Source organism: Lampris incognitus, chromosome 18 (assembly GCF_029633865.1).
Source record: "Lampris incognitus isolate fLamInc1 chromosome 18, fLamInc1.hap2, whole genome shotgun sequence".
In the NCBI taxonomy this organism is placed as follows: domain Eukaryota; kingdom Metazoa; phylum Chordata; class Actinopteri; order Lampriformes; family Lampridae; genus Lampris; species Lampris incognitus.
In genome coordinates this window covers 32537848-32555330 of record NC_079228.1, presented here as the reverse complement: position 1 = coordinate 32555330, position 17483 = coordinate 32537848, and the positions used below count along the sequence as shown (strand labels likewise).

Here is a 17483-nt window from a genome sequence, read left to right as displayed (position 1 = left end):
ACTATGTGCTGCTACGACTGGGTGGCGGTGAGAGGACTCATGAAAAAGCCTCTGGGTTAAGGCCTTCACACACCGGGGACGTGATGAATAAACGCCACGAAAACGCCAAACACTTGCCTGCGAATATTTCGCATCAGAACTATTCATACCGGCAGCGACACGAATTTAGGGCAGAAACCCGGGGGGGGGGGGGGGGCTCAACCCAGCAGGTTCAGGTAGGACGGTGCGCTGTGTGGGGATCGTTGTGTCTGCACACATCGACAGTGCTGCTCTATTGTGCTGGGATCGATTGGTGATGCCTGCGGGATCTGGGTTGTTTGGTCGGGTCTGCCTGTGATGCTGTGTCAGGCTAAATAAAGACTGCAACGTAGCGGTTGTGTCGAGCGACCGCGCTGTGTCCCGACGTGATGTCTAAATACAATATCGGCGACGAGGATGGCTGATATCTCTCTCCCACCACCTGCCCCCTTCCTGGCATTACCTGGCGCTGCACACATCGACAGGGATCTCCTCCTCTTCCCCTCGTGGTCTCGGGGGACCCCCGCCCGACGCTGCTCCGGCCCCCGCCGGGCGCCTCTGGGTCGGCGAGGAAGCTAGGGTTGCCTTGCTAACAACTCTACTACACCCGAGAGTAAAGGAAATGAGCTACTCACTATTCCGATAGCTTAGCTGTTCGGCGATGCTCCTCCACGGGTTGTCCTTGAGTTCATTGTCTTTATAGATATATATCTATATATATATATAGATATATATACATATTGTCCTTAATCGTACAATACAGGGTGATGAAAAACACTACCAACAGGTCCGCCATCGTCATTAGGGAGTTGTGACACGTGACGCGGGTTCCGCGCAACGTGATTGGTTGACGCCTTTATTCGCGGCGCGAAAGCTCCGAAAAATCGACCCGTTCCGAAAAACTGACGTCACCTTCTTGCTGCGTAGTATTCACGTTCTGTTTGAAGGCACTCATGGCAAATACAACAGTTGTAAAAAAAAAATACTGTAACGATCACGGAAGAATAAGCTCGGTAGCCGTTGACTAACGGGTCGAGTGGTTAGCGATGTCGCCCGCGGTGCGGGAGTTACGGGTTCGCGTCCCGGCTGCAGCGGTTCCTGCGGTTGCCACCCCGAATTCGCTACATCGGTGTCAGGAGTCGGACCCTTTAGGGGAGCGGTTAGCGATGTCTCCCGCGGTGCGGGAGTGACGGGTTCGCGTCCCGGCTGCGGCAGTTCCTGTGGTTGCCCCCCAATTTGCTACAATACGTTGACGTGTGAATTATTCGCACGAATGAAAAAAAACCCGCCCCTGGTGTGTAAAGGCCTTTACCATCAGGTTCACTGGGCATCAGGCTGCTTTCTGAGGAGATGAGTCACGAAAATTCCCTCTTCCAAACAGAAAGTATGACTGAAATAAGTGGCAAATTTAACCTATGTCAATTCTGTGACTCATACATTCATGCTTTTTTTTTAGCTCTAACAAAATAACTAATACCCAAAAGACAGGTACGGACAATGCGTTATATTGAGCTTTCACTGGGGGAAGTGGAAAATAATTGAAGGTAATACATCAGATAGTGACTCAGATTGTCCTGCTGGGTGAGACTGTAAAACATTTCATTAACTGCAGCTCTTCAATCCAAACTGCTTTATAAATTCTAATTGAGCGAAAGGGTTGCTGCAATTTCCTATGAGAAACTATTAACATATATAAACAGCTGCTTCAATCACAGCACGTATATAAACATAAAACCATCTAAGTTTTATTCATGACTTTGGCCTGAGGGTTTGTTGAAACAGCTGGTACTTAAATGACAGCCAATGAGTACAGATTACTGTCTATCAAACCAAAGTTTAGGCATTTTAATAGCTGTGGTATTTAAATGGTTTTAAATGCCACCAGGTCACCAGGTGCACAAAGGCAGCCATCTCCTTTTCATACCTGACCTGACAGAGCAGAAAAAGACACGCGCACACACACATGCAAATACACACACATGCAGACACACAAACACACACACACACATGCAAACACACAAACACACACACACACATGCAAACACACAAACATACACACACATGCAAACACACAAACATACACATACATACAAACACATATACATGCATGCAACCACACACACGCACACACGAAAACACACACACCACACACACACATACAAACACACACAATCATGCACACGTACACACACAGTGAGAGACTCTTCCAAATATGCACACTTTGCAGAAAAGACAGAATAGCTGTCAGTGCAACACCCACAGAGAACCTTTGTGTTTTCCCAAACCTGCAACAACAACAAAAAGATGTTGTATATGCCATGTAAACTAAGCCATTTAACAGCATTGGTGTACACAGCTCCACTATCTGCCATCACCAAATCTGGGATAGTGCATCCTGCGACTTAAAGCTTTGCACTAACGCCATTCAGGTAGTCAGATAGTAACCCAGTCTATGACCCTGTGACCCACAGAACCATATCAAACCACGAATACGAGCCTAGACTTACTCAGTGTGACACCCTGCAAAGAATGAAGGACTCTGCCACCTTCAAACACCTGATCTACTGGGTATGCTCCTCTTACTCCAGACTCCATAAACTTGAATACATCCATCCACCCATTATCCAAACCGCTCATCCTGCTCTCAGGGTCGCGGGGATGCTGGAGCCTATCCCAGCAGTCACTGGGCGGCAGGCGGGGAGACACCCCGGACAGGCCGCCAGGCCATCACAGGGCTTTACAGTATATATGAACACTGGAATACAAAACTCACCAAAAGACACAGGATTGCTGAAGCAATTCCCCACAAACGTGACTGATAAGTTACATGTGTGGTTGGAGAGCCAGTTCAGGATATGTCCAGGGCACTTGGGGTGGGAAAGGGTTGAAGCTGCTTTCTGGGTCGAAGATCTGATCAGTTTCAAACCTGAGACTTTAGTTTGAAGCAAAAAAAGAAAAGAAAAGAGGGATGTGGTGTGGTACGGTCCTCTATAGAAGCTCGCTAATAATCCTGTTCTGTAGGGCAACTTGTGTAGGGTTCAGATTCCCGAATGGACGCCTTGTTTCAAACGCACGCTGCAAAATGTCCAGCACCCCTCTCCCTTCAGTGGGTTAAAAGGAGACCGCGGCCGGGGGGCCGTCACCGGGATCCCTTAAATCGTCGGCTCAGTCCGCCTCCAGCGCCGAAACTTGCCCAATTACTAACTGCAGCAGCAGTTCCGCACGCAACTCCGGTTCGCTTCCTCCACTCCCCTCCGCTGTTCTATCGCAGTCCAGGAACTGAGGCGTCATCCCGGCGCGGTTTCCTCGGCAACATTGCGAACCAGATCCCGTGACGACTTTTGTCATCTTAGTTGATGTTATCTCCGGGCGAGCGCGCGCGCGCGTGACTTCGCAATTAAAAACAAATCGAACGTCGTCTACGGTCGCCGCCAAAGCGCGGGCCGCTTATTGGCGCTGTTAATCGGGCGGTTTGTAGAATCCTGCGGGCTATAGCGACTCTATCCAGTAGGCAGGTCTACGGCAGACTCGGCGCACACCGGCCCCTTGACACCGCATCACAGCAGCCATCAAAACAAACCTTCCGCTAACGCAGCAGCTTTGCCTCTTGGCCCTGACACCCGGTTTCCCTCAGACCCCCCACATGCTCACAGACGTGGGAATAGCAGCGCGTTGCCGCCGACGCGCATCCTGCGTTGCTCCTCGCGTTCCTAGACGGGGTCCAGAATCCGGGGATGCGTCCCGTACTTCATCGTGAACGGTCCAAAAAAAATAATAATTTACAGAACAAGTTGAGAAAAGATGCAAAATATTGTTGTTTTTTTTTAGTCCTACGCGTTGTTTCGGTCCGAAGTGCCTACATTTGGTAATGAGAACCAATGTGCGGTGATATTAATGGTATTCCAGCCAAGGTGTTGTTGGGTCTCTCTCTCTCTCTCGCTCGCTCGCTCGCTCGCTCTCTCTCGCGCTCTCTCGCCCTCTCTCTCGCCTCTCTCGCGCTCTCTCTCTCTCCTCTCTCTCGCTCTCTCTCTCCTCTCTCTCTCGCTCTCTCTCGCTCTCTCTCTCCTCTCTCTCTCGCTCTCTCTCTCTCGCTCTCTCTCGCTCTCTCTCTCCTCTCTCTCTCTCTCTCTCTCTCTCTCTCTCTCGCTCTCTCTCCTCTCTCTCGCTCTCTCTCCTCTCGCTCTCTCTCCTCTCTCTCTCTCTCCTCTCTCTCTCGCTCTCTCCTCTCTCTCCTCTCTCTCTCTCTCGCTCTCTCGCTCTCTCTCTCTCTCGCTCTCTCTCCTCTCTCTCTCGCTCTCTCTCCTCTCTCTCTCTCTCTCTCTCTCTCTCTCGCTCTCTCTCTCGCTCTCTCTCTCCTCTCTCTCTCTCTCGCGCTCTCTCGCTCTCTCTCCTCTCTCTCGCTCTCTCTCTCTCTCCTCTCTCTCTCTCTCTCTCGCTCTCTGTCCTCTCTCTCTCTCCTCTCTCTCTCTCTCCTCTCTCTCTCCCCCTCCGGGGCGGAGATAGCGTATAAGATGGACACACACGCAGACCAACGCCTCCAAAACCAGGCGGGTCTACGTGAGCATCCTTGTCTTGGTTTTGCTGTTGTTGCATCCACCAGCAGCCTGTGACACCCCGGACTAAAACAACACGACGGCGGCGCCGCCCCCCGCGCCGTGTAATTGCCATGCAAATGAGGTCGGAGGAGTGAGAGCCGATGGGAGATAATTCGGTGTCTCTTTCGTGAACTTGGTGAACAAAACGCCAGTTTATTTGCCCAAAACTTTTGCTATGAGTCATTTTGACGGCCACGATACGCGGCGTATCTATCGGAAAGATCTTAAATGGGTCTACGGCCGCTCTGACCTGCATTGAATTTGAACTATACAGTACAGTGGGGAATTGAGTTTGAAACGTATAGTATGCTGAATTAACATAAGAGTAGGTGGGAAGGGGTAGGAAACAAAATAAGAGTATACTTCCTCCTACTCCTTTTCCAACATGTAACAAATAATCTTAGATTGGATCGCTGAGTCTGATGTGTGGATTTGTTGATCACTTCAGATTATTGGCAATGGCCTATCTGTATGTTATGTCCTGCTTATTTACGTGTTCGAAATAAGTCATCGTTCATTCATTCACTCTCAAGTCATTTTGCAAGTATAAGACATCACCTGATAGTATGTTGTCAGCTTCCATCCTTCGACATGACAATCAGATTTCACCCGCTTGACCAGGGCCGGCCCAACCCTTTCTGGGGGTCCTGAGCAGAATTTGATTTACCCTTCACCCCCACCCCGCTTTGTTACTTATTGACAGAATATATGTGTTATATAAACCGTGTTATATGGTTACAAAAAATGTCTTAGTCATCTAAGCACAACACAACCTTAACTAGGAATGGTAAATTATTTACCCATAATGTTGGTTGATGTTGTAATAAATCAGGGATTCCCAAAATGTGGTGCACTCAAGTCAAATCAGTTTCTTATTTGTACAGCCCATTATCACATATTATACGTTTGCCTCATTGGGCTTTACGGCACTACAACAGACCCTCGCATCGGATAAGGATCAACTCCCTAAAAAAACAAAAGCAAACCTTTAAAAGAGAGAAAAAATAAGGAACCTCAGGGAGAGCAACAGAGGAGGGATCTCTCTCACAAGATGGACAAATGTGCAATGCACATGTGTACACAATTCACAGAATACAACATTGAAAGAGGATAACTGCATTATAATGGAATTAAAAGATATATGAAGAATACGATGATGAGAATGCCAAGCAGTGTCCAGATGCTACCGGAACAGCCTAGGATCTGAGACACACGCCCCTCATCACCATGTAGACCTGACAGGAGGACAGACTACACGTGCACACAAGAGAGACTCACATCACACCATTCACATACATGGCAGAGGAGACAAGAAAAAACATTAGTTACACATCGGCGTGAAAGAAGGATATAACACTGAAACAGGATAACAAAATTATATGGATTTATAAGATATATATAAAAAATGTGACGAGGAGGATGCCAAGTAGTGTCCAGGTGGCGGCCACCATCACCATGGAGACCTGGGAGGAGGACAGACTACACGTGCACGCACACAGGGGAGACTCACATCACACAGAAGAAGAGAAGGCATCATTAAGAGAGAGAAAAGACATGTGAGAGAAGAGAACAGTTTGCAATAGTCAATAATCTATACTCTATTATCTTGTCAGCAGAACAGTGCTTGGCAATTTCATTGAGACAGAAAAAGACCCGCCATGTAGTACAGGTCGTGAAGCGTTCAATTTAAAGGCAACTAATTGTAGGTTAAGGTGAAAAGATGAGTTTTAAGTTTGGATTTAAAGGACTCAACAGACTCTGATGGTCTGATGGCTACAGGTAGATTATTCCACAAGAATGGGTCCCGATAGGAAAAGACCCTGCCACCAGTTGACTTCTTTTTAACTTTGGGTGCACACAGGAGCCCTGTATTTTGAGAGTGAAGAGCTCACAATGGAATATATGGTTTAAGGAGATCAGACAGGTATGATGAGGAAAGCCCATTTAGGATTTTGTAAGTCAGCAGAAGCACCTTGAAGTCTGAGCTAACATGGATAGGAAGCAAATGAAGGGAGGCAAGAATTTGTGTAATAGGGTCAACGTTTCTAGTTTTAGTTAGGATTCTAGCTGCAGCACTTTGAACCATCTGAAGACTTTTAGCACTAGCATGTGGCAGGCCTGAAAACAGAACATGACAGTAATCATGTCTAGATGAAACAAATGCATGCATTAGGGTCTCTACATCAGACAGACAGGAAAGGCTGTTACATAAGTGAAAAAAGGCCGACTTGGTGATTTCTTTAATGTGCTTATTAAAAGAAAGGCTGGGATCAAATGTAACACCAAGATTTTGGTTGCCATACTTTGTGAAATCACAGAGTTGTCAATTGTTACTTGGTTAAATTGGTGTCTGTGTCTAGCAGGGCCAACAACCAGCATCTAAGTTTTATCCAAAATTGAAAGCAGGAAATTTAGTGACATTCCAATTTTTCACAGCGGCCAAGCAGGTCTCTAAATTAGTGATTTGAGTATGATCATCAGCCCTTATAGGCACAAACAGCTGAGTATCATCCGTGTAGCAATGGAAATTTATTTCATGACCATGTATAATTTGGCCAAGAGGTAAAATATAAAGAGAGAAAAGTAGCGGGCCAAGAACCGAGCCCTGAGGTACACCATATTTAACATCAGAGAATGTCAAAGTAATGTAATGTAATGTAATGTAATGTAATGTCAAAGTAAAGTCTGTCTAACAGAGACAACCTATCTGTAACTGCAGAACAGTAACCACACACCATCATTTTTAATCGAGGCTAGTTTGGCTGCAAATGCGATAGCGCTAACTGCTAAGCTAGGCTAAGCTCGAAGCTAGCAAACAAACTAGGAAGAAAGGCTGCCCACACAAGTTGTTTGAAAAACCAAACTAGACAATCTAGCGATAAGCGAAATAACACAAAAAAATAACGAAACTGGTAGGACAAATGAAGAGGTTAGGGCAGAATATAGAGAAGAGGGAGTAAGAGAATAAACAGCAGTTACCGATCTCACGAGGGCTGAAGCCAGAAACACCTGGCGCTCAGTTGGTGGAGTCATGGCGGCTCCGAGCTACCGCTATGGGATGCACGAGAGGAAAAAAATGTAATGGTGGTGTAATGGTGTAATAAAATGGATCCTATTTTTTCCATGTTATCTGTTTCACATTTCCCACTGGCAATAAAACGCTAACATCCGCCTTTTTACATTGACCGAAGGCGGACAATAGCGGGTTTTTTGGCCAGTGGGAAATCCACAGACCGTGTGGTGGATCGTGTGTAACAACTGTGGATCGTGGTGGACCGTGTGTTACAATTTGATTCAATTACTGGAGTCCTAATTTCCGTAACCGCCATGTTATGTATGGTAAATTGTAATTTAAACCTTATGCAAATTTTCTTCAATGTGGCTGAAAATATCAGCATTTCCCCATCTTCTCTCATGATGGGGCTGTCGGCCTCTGTCCTCTTCCTCACCCATCCTCCGCTCTTTCAAAATGATGTCTTGTTCGTAACTTTGTTACGGTTTATTGAAACGTGGCTGCAGTGTAGTTTCAGTTTCATTCTAATGTTGGAGTGCATTGTTGCAATCTCTTGAATGTGTTCTGATTATTTGCGCGTGATTAAACTTGATGCCTTTAAAGCCGCTACAAATAGTCTTGCTTTCTTTCCTTTTTTCTTTTTTTGGGGGTGTGGGGATTGGGAGTGCATCAACCCAGTCGGGATGTAGAAGCGGGTGCGTTGCCTGAATGGTTTGGGAACCACTGTTCCCAAGCGATACTGAAGGGTAACACTGGGTTGTATACTGAATGTGGTGTAGCCTGTTGAAAACTGACTCAACACATTGGTATAAAAGGCATTTGATTTCGCAAACCCTTTAATTGTTTTTTTGTTCTCATTCGTTTCTTTTAAATCCAAAACAATTGGCTAAGTTTTAAGATTAACTTCAGAGCGTGCAGATATGCTGAACAACATTCAACAACAACAAATCGATTACAACTAAACATATCAATTGCGTAAGATAACCATGCAGTAATGTAAATTCAAATGGGGGGGGGGGCTGGTGGCGAATGTCTCGCTCTCTTATGCCTGAAGCCGCCCCTGCATTCATCCATGCATGCAGGCATCCATCCATCCATTATCCAACCGCTTACCCTGCGCTCGGGATAGGCTCCAGCCCCTGCACTCTGCCATCCAAAAATTCCCAGAGGATGATGACGTAATACCTCGCGTGGAACACATGGATAGAAGCTGTTTACTCGTTTTAACAGGATTTTTTTAAATTACACTTTGAATATGTTGTAACGACCATGAATGAGTGGACTCGCTAGCCCTGACCTAACGGGTTAGACCCTTTGGTCGGTGGCCTCTCGCTTCCTGGTGCAGTGATCGCCGCGGGTCCACCAGGACCTCAGCATATGGCCGCAGCAGCACCTTCTCGTGGTACCTCCTGTCTTCTGCGGTGCGGGTATGCTCGTCAACGGGAAAGGCTTCAGGAAGAAACCCTGAGGAAAACTGCATCCATCTCCATTGCCAGTCGTCTTGCTAGTCTTGCCATTGGTAATAGGCGGTCTCGGACGAGAGAGTGGTGCAACTCTTCCTCACTTTAATCATTGCGCAAGTCATCAGTCATCCATCACGGGGTGACTAGATGACCGTCGTCGCTGCGATAACAAGACCCTTTAGTCGACTGGTTAACGTAGTCGCCCGTAGTGCCGAAGACGCGGGTTCGCGTCCCGGCTGTGGCGGTCCCCTGAATTCGCTACACTGGTGTCAGAAGCGGGATGATGAGACCACCGGAAGTGCGTGAGGGGTGTATTTTCCGAGGTGGGCGGGCGGAGAGACATTACACAGGTCTGCTATTCCATGTGAGGTGGTCATCAACATTACAGTCCCGCAATGGCCCTCATTCAACAATCGTTCGTCTGTACAAACTTGTTCTTACACACCCATGAGACTTTTTTTAGCCCTGATCTTTGTCTCACAGGCCAGTGTAGAACCTGGGTGACCCCGGAATGTAGACACCAGTTGGCTAACACTGATGTCTTTGCAAGCCCTGGGTGATTGCTCGTTGCAAGAGGTAGAGAGTAGGCGTGGGGGAAGGAATCACAAACAGCTGCCAGGGTTTGCCTCGACCTGTCAGACAACGGTGGTGGCTAAAAAAAATTCATGAGTGTAAGAACAAATTTGTATGTATGAACGATTGATGAACGAGGCTTGAAAAGCAGGCCCGTGTGGTCTGCATTGGGTCGGGCTCTGCAGACGTGATATTTCTCTGATTTAACGTTCAGGTTCATCCTGATGATGAAAAGAGAATCGGCTCATAAATGGGAGGAAACGCACTCATTCATATTGCATCACCCTTCCGCCCGTTACAGGCCACTGAACTCGTGCCTGCCATTACGAGCAGAGCTGCGCAAGTGAAACGTAGATGGCTTTTATTCTGAAAATACGCCGCCGTTACGTAAACGCGCACTTCTAATTGTTTATTGGTGAATGCGTCATAGAACATACATTTCATAAGCTGACGAAGAAATGCGCTATTTAAAAACCCCCGGTGGAGGAAGGGTAGTAACCTGTGACGCCGGTATTGTGCCTTGTGAATCTAAAAGGACACAACAGAGCATTGAATTATGAGTAATATCCTGTCCTTCACTGGTGATAATCTTCTTACTTTGAATTTATAAAGTCTCCCTCCTGGGTGAAGAATGAATAAATAAATAAGAGTACCGACTAAGGTAACAGCGCTGCAGAAATCCAGATAGCGGAGAAACTTCTTCTTCTCTTTTTGTTAGTATTGTAGCGAATTCGGGGGACAACGCAACCACAGGAACTGCCGCGGCCGGGAAGCGAACCCGTATCGCCCGCACCGCAGGAGGCATCGCTAACCGCACCCGCCAGCCGGCGTGTCTACTTATTCATGCACGTTACACTACCCCCTTCCTTCCGGAAGCGCTTAAGCATATCAGCTCCTTCACGCTTCAGGGCGCCTACGCTTCCGATGGCCTTATGGTCGCTCCCACTTCTGACACCAATGTAGTGAATTCAGGGGGGCAGTCCGGAAGACCGTCGCCACAGCCGGGGCGCGAACCCGTGTCTCCCGCTCCGCAAGCGACAACGTTAACCAGTCGACTAAAGGGTCCGACCCGTTAGTCGAAGACCAACGTGTCTACTTATCCATACACGTTACACTATTGCAGCGATTTCGGGGGACAACGCAGCCACAGGAACTGCTGCGGCCGGGACGCGAACCCGTATCGCCCGCACCGCAGGACACTTCTCTAACCGCTAGACTAAAGGGTCAGATACGCCAGCCAGCGGCCAGCGTGTCTTCTTATCCACGCACGTTACAGTATTATAATGAGTAGTTGACACGATAAGCCTGCGCTCGTTAGTTTTATGAACAGCGACGCTTTTCACACCAGCCGCCCGCAGGCGTGACGCATGTGGCGCTTGTGGAGTTCTCCACCTTATCTTCTCGGCCAGGACCGAGATTCCCAGGCGTCCTTCGTGACCACGGGAGCGGAGACGCTGTCCAACCACACTGCGTGCGCGAGCAATACGAGGAGGCGGTCGCCTATAGAGGAGGAGGGGGAGCAGAGGGCCTTGATGCTTTAATAACGCTGTGTATACTGTGACCCAACCTTTGAGCAAACACCGGTTTTACTCTCCTAATGTGAAAGCTTGGCTTTAGGCGCCACACGATGCGTTTTACTTTTACACTGAAGAGAATATACAGCCCCCCCCACATAGAAACAGGAAACCAAAATATTATCCCCGGAAATGAAACGGCCACGCGCTCCAACTATCACCTTCAGTCACTCTCTCTCTCTCTCTCTCTCTCTCTCTCTCTCTCTCTCTCTCTCTCTCTCTCTCTCTCTCTCTCTCTCTCACACACACACACACACACACACACACACACACACACACACACACACACACACAACGTGCCCATCTCCATGGAAACTGATAAAAGAATAAAGCGACCGCAAAAAGGAAGAGTTGAACAAATAATATGACAGGACATTTTGATTGCGGAGAGACTTGCGCTAACGTGGATGGATGGCACGACGGAACGAGAGAGAGATTCGGATCAGCGGAGCTTCGGAGCCGAACGAACCACCAGCCAGATGGGGGTGAAATAAAAGAGCTTTATGATCAAATACTAACACAAACCTTTATGAGACACCCGTGCAAACCCTCTGAAACCATTTGCACGCTGCCAGTAGCGCCCCAACCAGCAGCAACGTCTCCAAATTAACTTTTTTTTGAGACGATTATATCGATCAGCCGATCGATCAGTCGATTGATCGGTCAGTTAGACCTCTCATTTGGTCTGGGCCCTCGAGAATAGGCCGAGGGATGAAAGGCGCTGGCGTGCTGCATACAGGACGAATGGAAGACAGAGAGGGTGGGCATCGGGCGAGGGGAGAGGATGAGGAGAGGATGAGGAGAGGATGAGGAGAGGGAGTAGCGGCACAGGGTAAAGCAGAGAGTACATACACCACCTACACTCGTCTCCATGGCAACTACCACAGTGGAACAAGTGGTGATGCAGTCTCCTCTCCTCCTATTCCCACTATTGCTCCGTTAGGTGCCGTATGCAGCACGTGGGAGATGCCAGCGGGGTTTTTTTTAAAACTCCATTTATTTATTTTGGCACGACAATTCTGATGGATACTTTTCACTGTTATAATTGTGTTTTCTTCGCATTTGCTAAACGAACCACAGCCCCCCCCCCAAAAAAAATTTTTTTAATGGAGGGGGGGGTCCCTTCCTGAAGCAATTTTTACGATACAAACACAATATTTAAAATAGCTTACATGTGAATTGAGCTGATTAAAAATGCATGTAGGAAAAAGCAGTCTATTTTCATCCTTTCTCTCACTGGATGTGTGTAGTAGGCTACAAACGGCAGCCACGGCCCCGTGTGTGTAACGCGTAGTTCTGCTACACGTGATAACTGCGAGCAGCACGGAGGATGGGGCGAAACGAAGGTCGTGGGAGCTGATTTGTCGAATCTGAAATACGGCGGATATAAAAAGTCTCCGCACCCGCGTTAAAATGGCGAGTTTCTGTGATGTAAAAACATTTCAGAACTTTTTTTCCGTCCTTAAAGCGACATCGTGTAACTCTTCTACCTTAAAACAACAGCTTGGGTTGAGCCGGAACTAACTGCATCTCCCAGGATCGAGAGCTTTTCCTAGGAGGGTGACGGCATGACACGCCCTACTCTGCCTCTGACTGGCTAGTAGTAATCGTTGCCTTTGTTGGTTGGACGTTGGTTGGTCACATGAAGAGTTGGGTAGGTGAGGGTAAACTCCAATACTAAACTAACGCCCCTGGACTAATACTTTGTTGGAGCATCTTTTGATCTTATTACGGGGTAAGAGTCCACCGGCTTGGTACGGAGCCCCTAAGGGGACATGGGCGAATTTGTTTGTTTGTTAACTATCTCGTGCTCACGAGATACTAACTGGTGCGCACGAGTTAGTATCTCGTGCTCACGAGTAAGTAGCTCGTGTGCACGAGATAGTTAACAAACAAACAAATTCGCCCATGTCCCCTTAGGGGCTCCGTAGCCTGGCACATCTTGACTTACCAATAGTTCCCCACTCTTCCTTGCAAAAACACTACAGATCCTTCAGATAGCGAGAGCATCTTCCTGTGCTCTGGGCTCCGGCTGGTTCAATTCCAACCCGTTGATCTTTTGGCGCAGCCATTCCTGTGTTGACTGGGACGGATGCCTTGGGTCGTTGCCATGCTGAAAGGTGAAATTCCTTCCTGGCTTTGCGCCAGAATCGACTGGTATTCTAATCTATTCATGATTCCCTCCACCTTGACTAAAGCCCCAGTAATGGCGGAAGAAGAGCAGCCCCAAAGCCTGATGCCGCCACCACCATGCTTCACCCTGGGGACGCTGTTCTCTTGGTGATGTGCTCTGTGGTTTTTGCACCAATCACACCTTTTGGAGTCATGGACAAAAACTTCCACCTTGGTCTCGTCAGACCATAACACATTTCCCCACACGGTTTTGGGAGAGTGAGTGTATGTTTTTGCAAAATTTAGCCGGGCTTGGATGTTTTGTGTTGCCACCGTACCCCACAGCCCAGACATATGAAGAATACAGTAGATTGTTGTCACATGTAGGGAGCAACCAGGACTTGCGATAACGGGCTATACAAATAAAATGGACTCGACTTGACTTGCCAGAAGTTCCTGCAGCTCCTTTAATGCTGCCATAGGCCTCTTGGCGGCCTCCCTGACCAGTTTCCTCCTCGTCAATTTTGGAGGGACGTCCTGTCACCGTTGTGCCATATGTGCTCCACTTGTTGATGGCTGTCTTCACTGTGTCCCATCGGATATCTAACGCCTTGGAAATCCTTTTGTACCCCTCTCCTGACCGGTACCTTTCGACAATGAGATCCTGCTCATGCTTTGTAAGCTCTTTGTGGACCACGGCTTTTGCAGCTGGATGCAACCAAGAAGACGTCAGAGGTTCGAACCCAGGACTTTCGTGCTGTGAGACGACAGTGCTAACTAACTACTATTTAACGTGAATTTGAATGTGACTGGTTAATTATGAACACAGCCACGTCCCCAATTATAAGAGTGTGCACCCTTATGCAACCAGGTTATTGTATGTTTTGTATTTTTATTTTTCCCCTAAAATGTTTGATTGTTTTTAACTTTATTTGAAATTTCACGTCAAGAATGAAAATATTTCTGGCATGACTTGGCTCGGTTTCTTTTCTTCTTCTTTTTTTACATCGGCAAAAACCTGCCATTATAACAGTGGTGTGTATATCCTTGCAGTCGAAGTGCTGATACTGATCATGACATTAACCAAAGTTTAATAAAGCGCTGTTTTAATCACAAAGACCCTCAGAGGGACCCCTTGTTTTGAGCGAGTGTTATGTGTCTTAACCAAGCAGCTGTGCAGAAAGCTCCAGAGCTGGAGATGCCATATCCCTTAATCCAGAAATCTGAAAAGGTTATGGGAAAAATCAACAAGGTTAGGGCCAGTGTAAACATTTTTCATGGCACATTATGTCTAGGTTTTGAAATATTAGAAAAAGCAATGTCATGATTTGACTGAACTTACCTGAGAAAGCTATTGACATATGCCAGTTCGCTGCACTCGGGTACTCTGGGAGAGTAACTGGGTTTTCTTATGAAATGTCTCATTCAAAGACACCTGTTTATGTATTCATCATTATTCCTAATTCCCAGCTCATATTTCCTACACATATACATATAGGATGCTGAAGCTAATCCCAGAGTGCCTTAGGCGGAGCACTGGGAGACACCATGGAGGTCCCATGGACATACCATACTTGCATAACCTCTGACTGGTCAACCGTGCATTCATTTGGTCTGTGCCCGGCCAAAACCCACACAAACACGGGGAAAACATGCAACCCTTTTGGGCTCAAACTCTCGGTTACTTCACCGTAGCACCTATGCAGACACCAACTCTTTCATAATAGCCACTATTCCTGTGCAAGAGGGCTCCCCACAACTACAACTGCACTAGCGCCTCCTCTGGTCGGTCGGGGCGCCTGTTCGGAGGGAGGGGGGGGGACTGGGGGGAATAGTATGATCCCCCTATGCGCTTCGTCCCCCTGGTGAAACTCCTCACTGTCAGGTGAAAAGAAGCAGCTGGCGACTCCACATGTATCGGAGGAGGCATGTGGTAGTCTGCAGCCCTCCCCGGACCAGCAGAGGGGGGCGGAGCAGCGACCGGGACGGCTCGGAAGAAGGGCCGGATACAGCTAGGGAGAAAAATGGAGGGCGGGGGGGGGGTCCAAAAGAAAAAAAAAAGCTTTAGGGCGATTGTCAAGTTTTCACCAGAATGCGTGCCCCTCACTATATTGTTCAGATAAACACCAGCTGGCTGTTGAGTAAGAGTCTGCTCCATTGGCTTTACCAACCCAGTGACATATGGCACTGGGTAAAGCAGGAGTTTGAGGAGATTTCCTCAAATCATTTCTGGAGATTTCAACATTGACACCTGTCTCGGTGATTCAAGAGAAATTTGGCTCTCTAGTCCGCTGGTTCTCAATCAGTCTTCAGCACCCTCAGGGCTGCTGTTTTTTTTTGGGGGGGGGGGGTTTGTGTCCAGGTTGCCAGGTTGTTAATTACTTCAGTGTGTTATACCAGCAGCAAATACACCCTGTCTAGAAAACTGAAAAGCTTGTCAGTGTAACAAAAAACCTGCAGTGCTGCGGGTCCCTCGAACTGCACTGAGAACCATTGTTCTCGTCCACTTAACGTTTTCCTGTCAGGCCCTGACTCACTTGAAAGGCCTGATATTGATTGATAGCAATGGTCTGCAGCTGTTCTGTGCTGGGAGGGAGATTTAGACGACAGCGTGACCTGAGCCCTCTGACTCTGGACCCTGAACTCAAAGCTCTTGAGCCTTGGACCTTAAGCCAACTTGACGTCAGTTTTTTGGGTTTGTTTTTTTTGTTTTGTTGCTTCATCCATTTTGTTGACTGAAAAGGACATGAGATCTACATGACAGATGGGTGCTTTATCATCAGGGCTCATTGGTCTAGTGGAATGATTCTCGCTTCGGGTGCGAGAGGTCCCGGGTTCGAATCCCGGATGAGCCCCAACCCGCGAGAACTTGATTGCTGTAGAAATGAGATTTCTTGTGTAGCTCATGAAACTAAATTTCTGAAGACAAAAATTGAGTTAACATTTGAACTTGTAAGGCAACTAACACTTCAACCTGGCTGTTAAACCTATTAGGAGTGAGAAACAAAGATGGGTGAAGTGTCATGGGTTCAATGAGATATTGTACTTTAGGCAGGAAGCATGCCAAGGTTAAGAATTTGGGAGAAGGGTTTTTGTCATCATCACAGCTGCTGAAATCAAAAGTCTTGTTTGCAGCATCATTCAGGTGTGCTCATCAAGACTGAGATGTTATGAAATGTATGCCAGATTAAAAACAAAACTCATCACATTAAAAAGAAAATTCAATGCAGTTTTGCTTGGTGTGATTTACATCTTGAGGGCAGTATCTTGGACTTCTCAGCCATTTTAAAGTGCCTTGACTTTTGACTCTCATATTGTGATCTCCATAAGGGTGTTAGGGCAAGAGCATCTGGCTGACAGGAGGAACACAGACGTGCAGTGTGTTGTTCTGGGCAATGACACTTGCTGGGGGTTGAGATATTCTGCATTTAACTCTGACAAATCTCTACTAGTGGATGACTGTTTAGATTTTTCCATAGTACACTGAGAGCATAAGTACGAATACATCCATGAATACATTTATTCAATACATTCATTCCAGATCCTCTGGAGGATCGCCAAGCCCGTGTGGGCATTTTGCGTGTTGCATATATCAAACAGCACTTGAATTAGTGCATTTTTATGCAAAAATATAAATTATGGCTGTAGGAATGTTTTATTGTCTCGCACATTTGTCCCATACGACATGAGAAATGTAGTCACTATGAAGTTGCTGATGTCGTCGCAGGCCTGGGTGACTGCTCGTTGCAAGAGGTAGACAATAGATGTTAGGAGGAAGGAATTACAAATAACCATCATGCTCTGCACCTGTCAGACAAACTTGAGGGCTAAAAAATTCCATGGGTGTGTACGCACAAGTTTGCCCATAATAACGATTGATACATGAGGCCGCTGGTCATTCATAATGAAAGCGTCCTAAAGACTTACCTTGAGAGGTTCAAAGTGATAGCTACACTTACTTGGGTGGTCCCACAAGTATTTTTTAAAACAGCACATTATATTGTAGCGAATTGAAGGGGGCAGTCGGGAACCGCCGCAGCCAGGACGCGAACCTGCGTCTCCTGCACCACGGGCGACTACTTTAACCAGTCAACTAAAGGATCCAATTCGTTAGCCAAGGGCTAGCGAGTCTAGT

At 47.2% G+C, this 17483-nt stretch overlaps 1 non-coding gene across 1 annotated transcript; it reads left to right on the top strand.

Annotated features, from left to right (window-relative positions):
• The first annotated feature begins 16131 nt into the window (after positions 1 to 16131).
• On the top strand, positions 16132 to 16203 carry trnap-cgg (transfer RNA proline (anticodon CGG)). The gene has a single exon. It is a non-coding gene; the product is annotated as a tRNA-Pro (tRNA).
• Positions 16204 to 17483: the final 1280 nt, after the last annotated feature.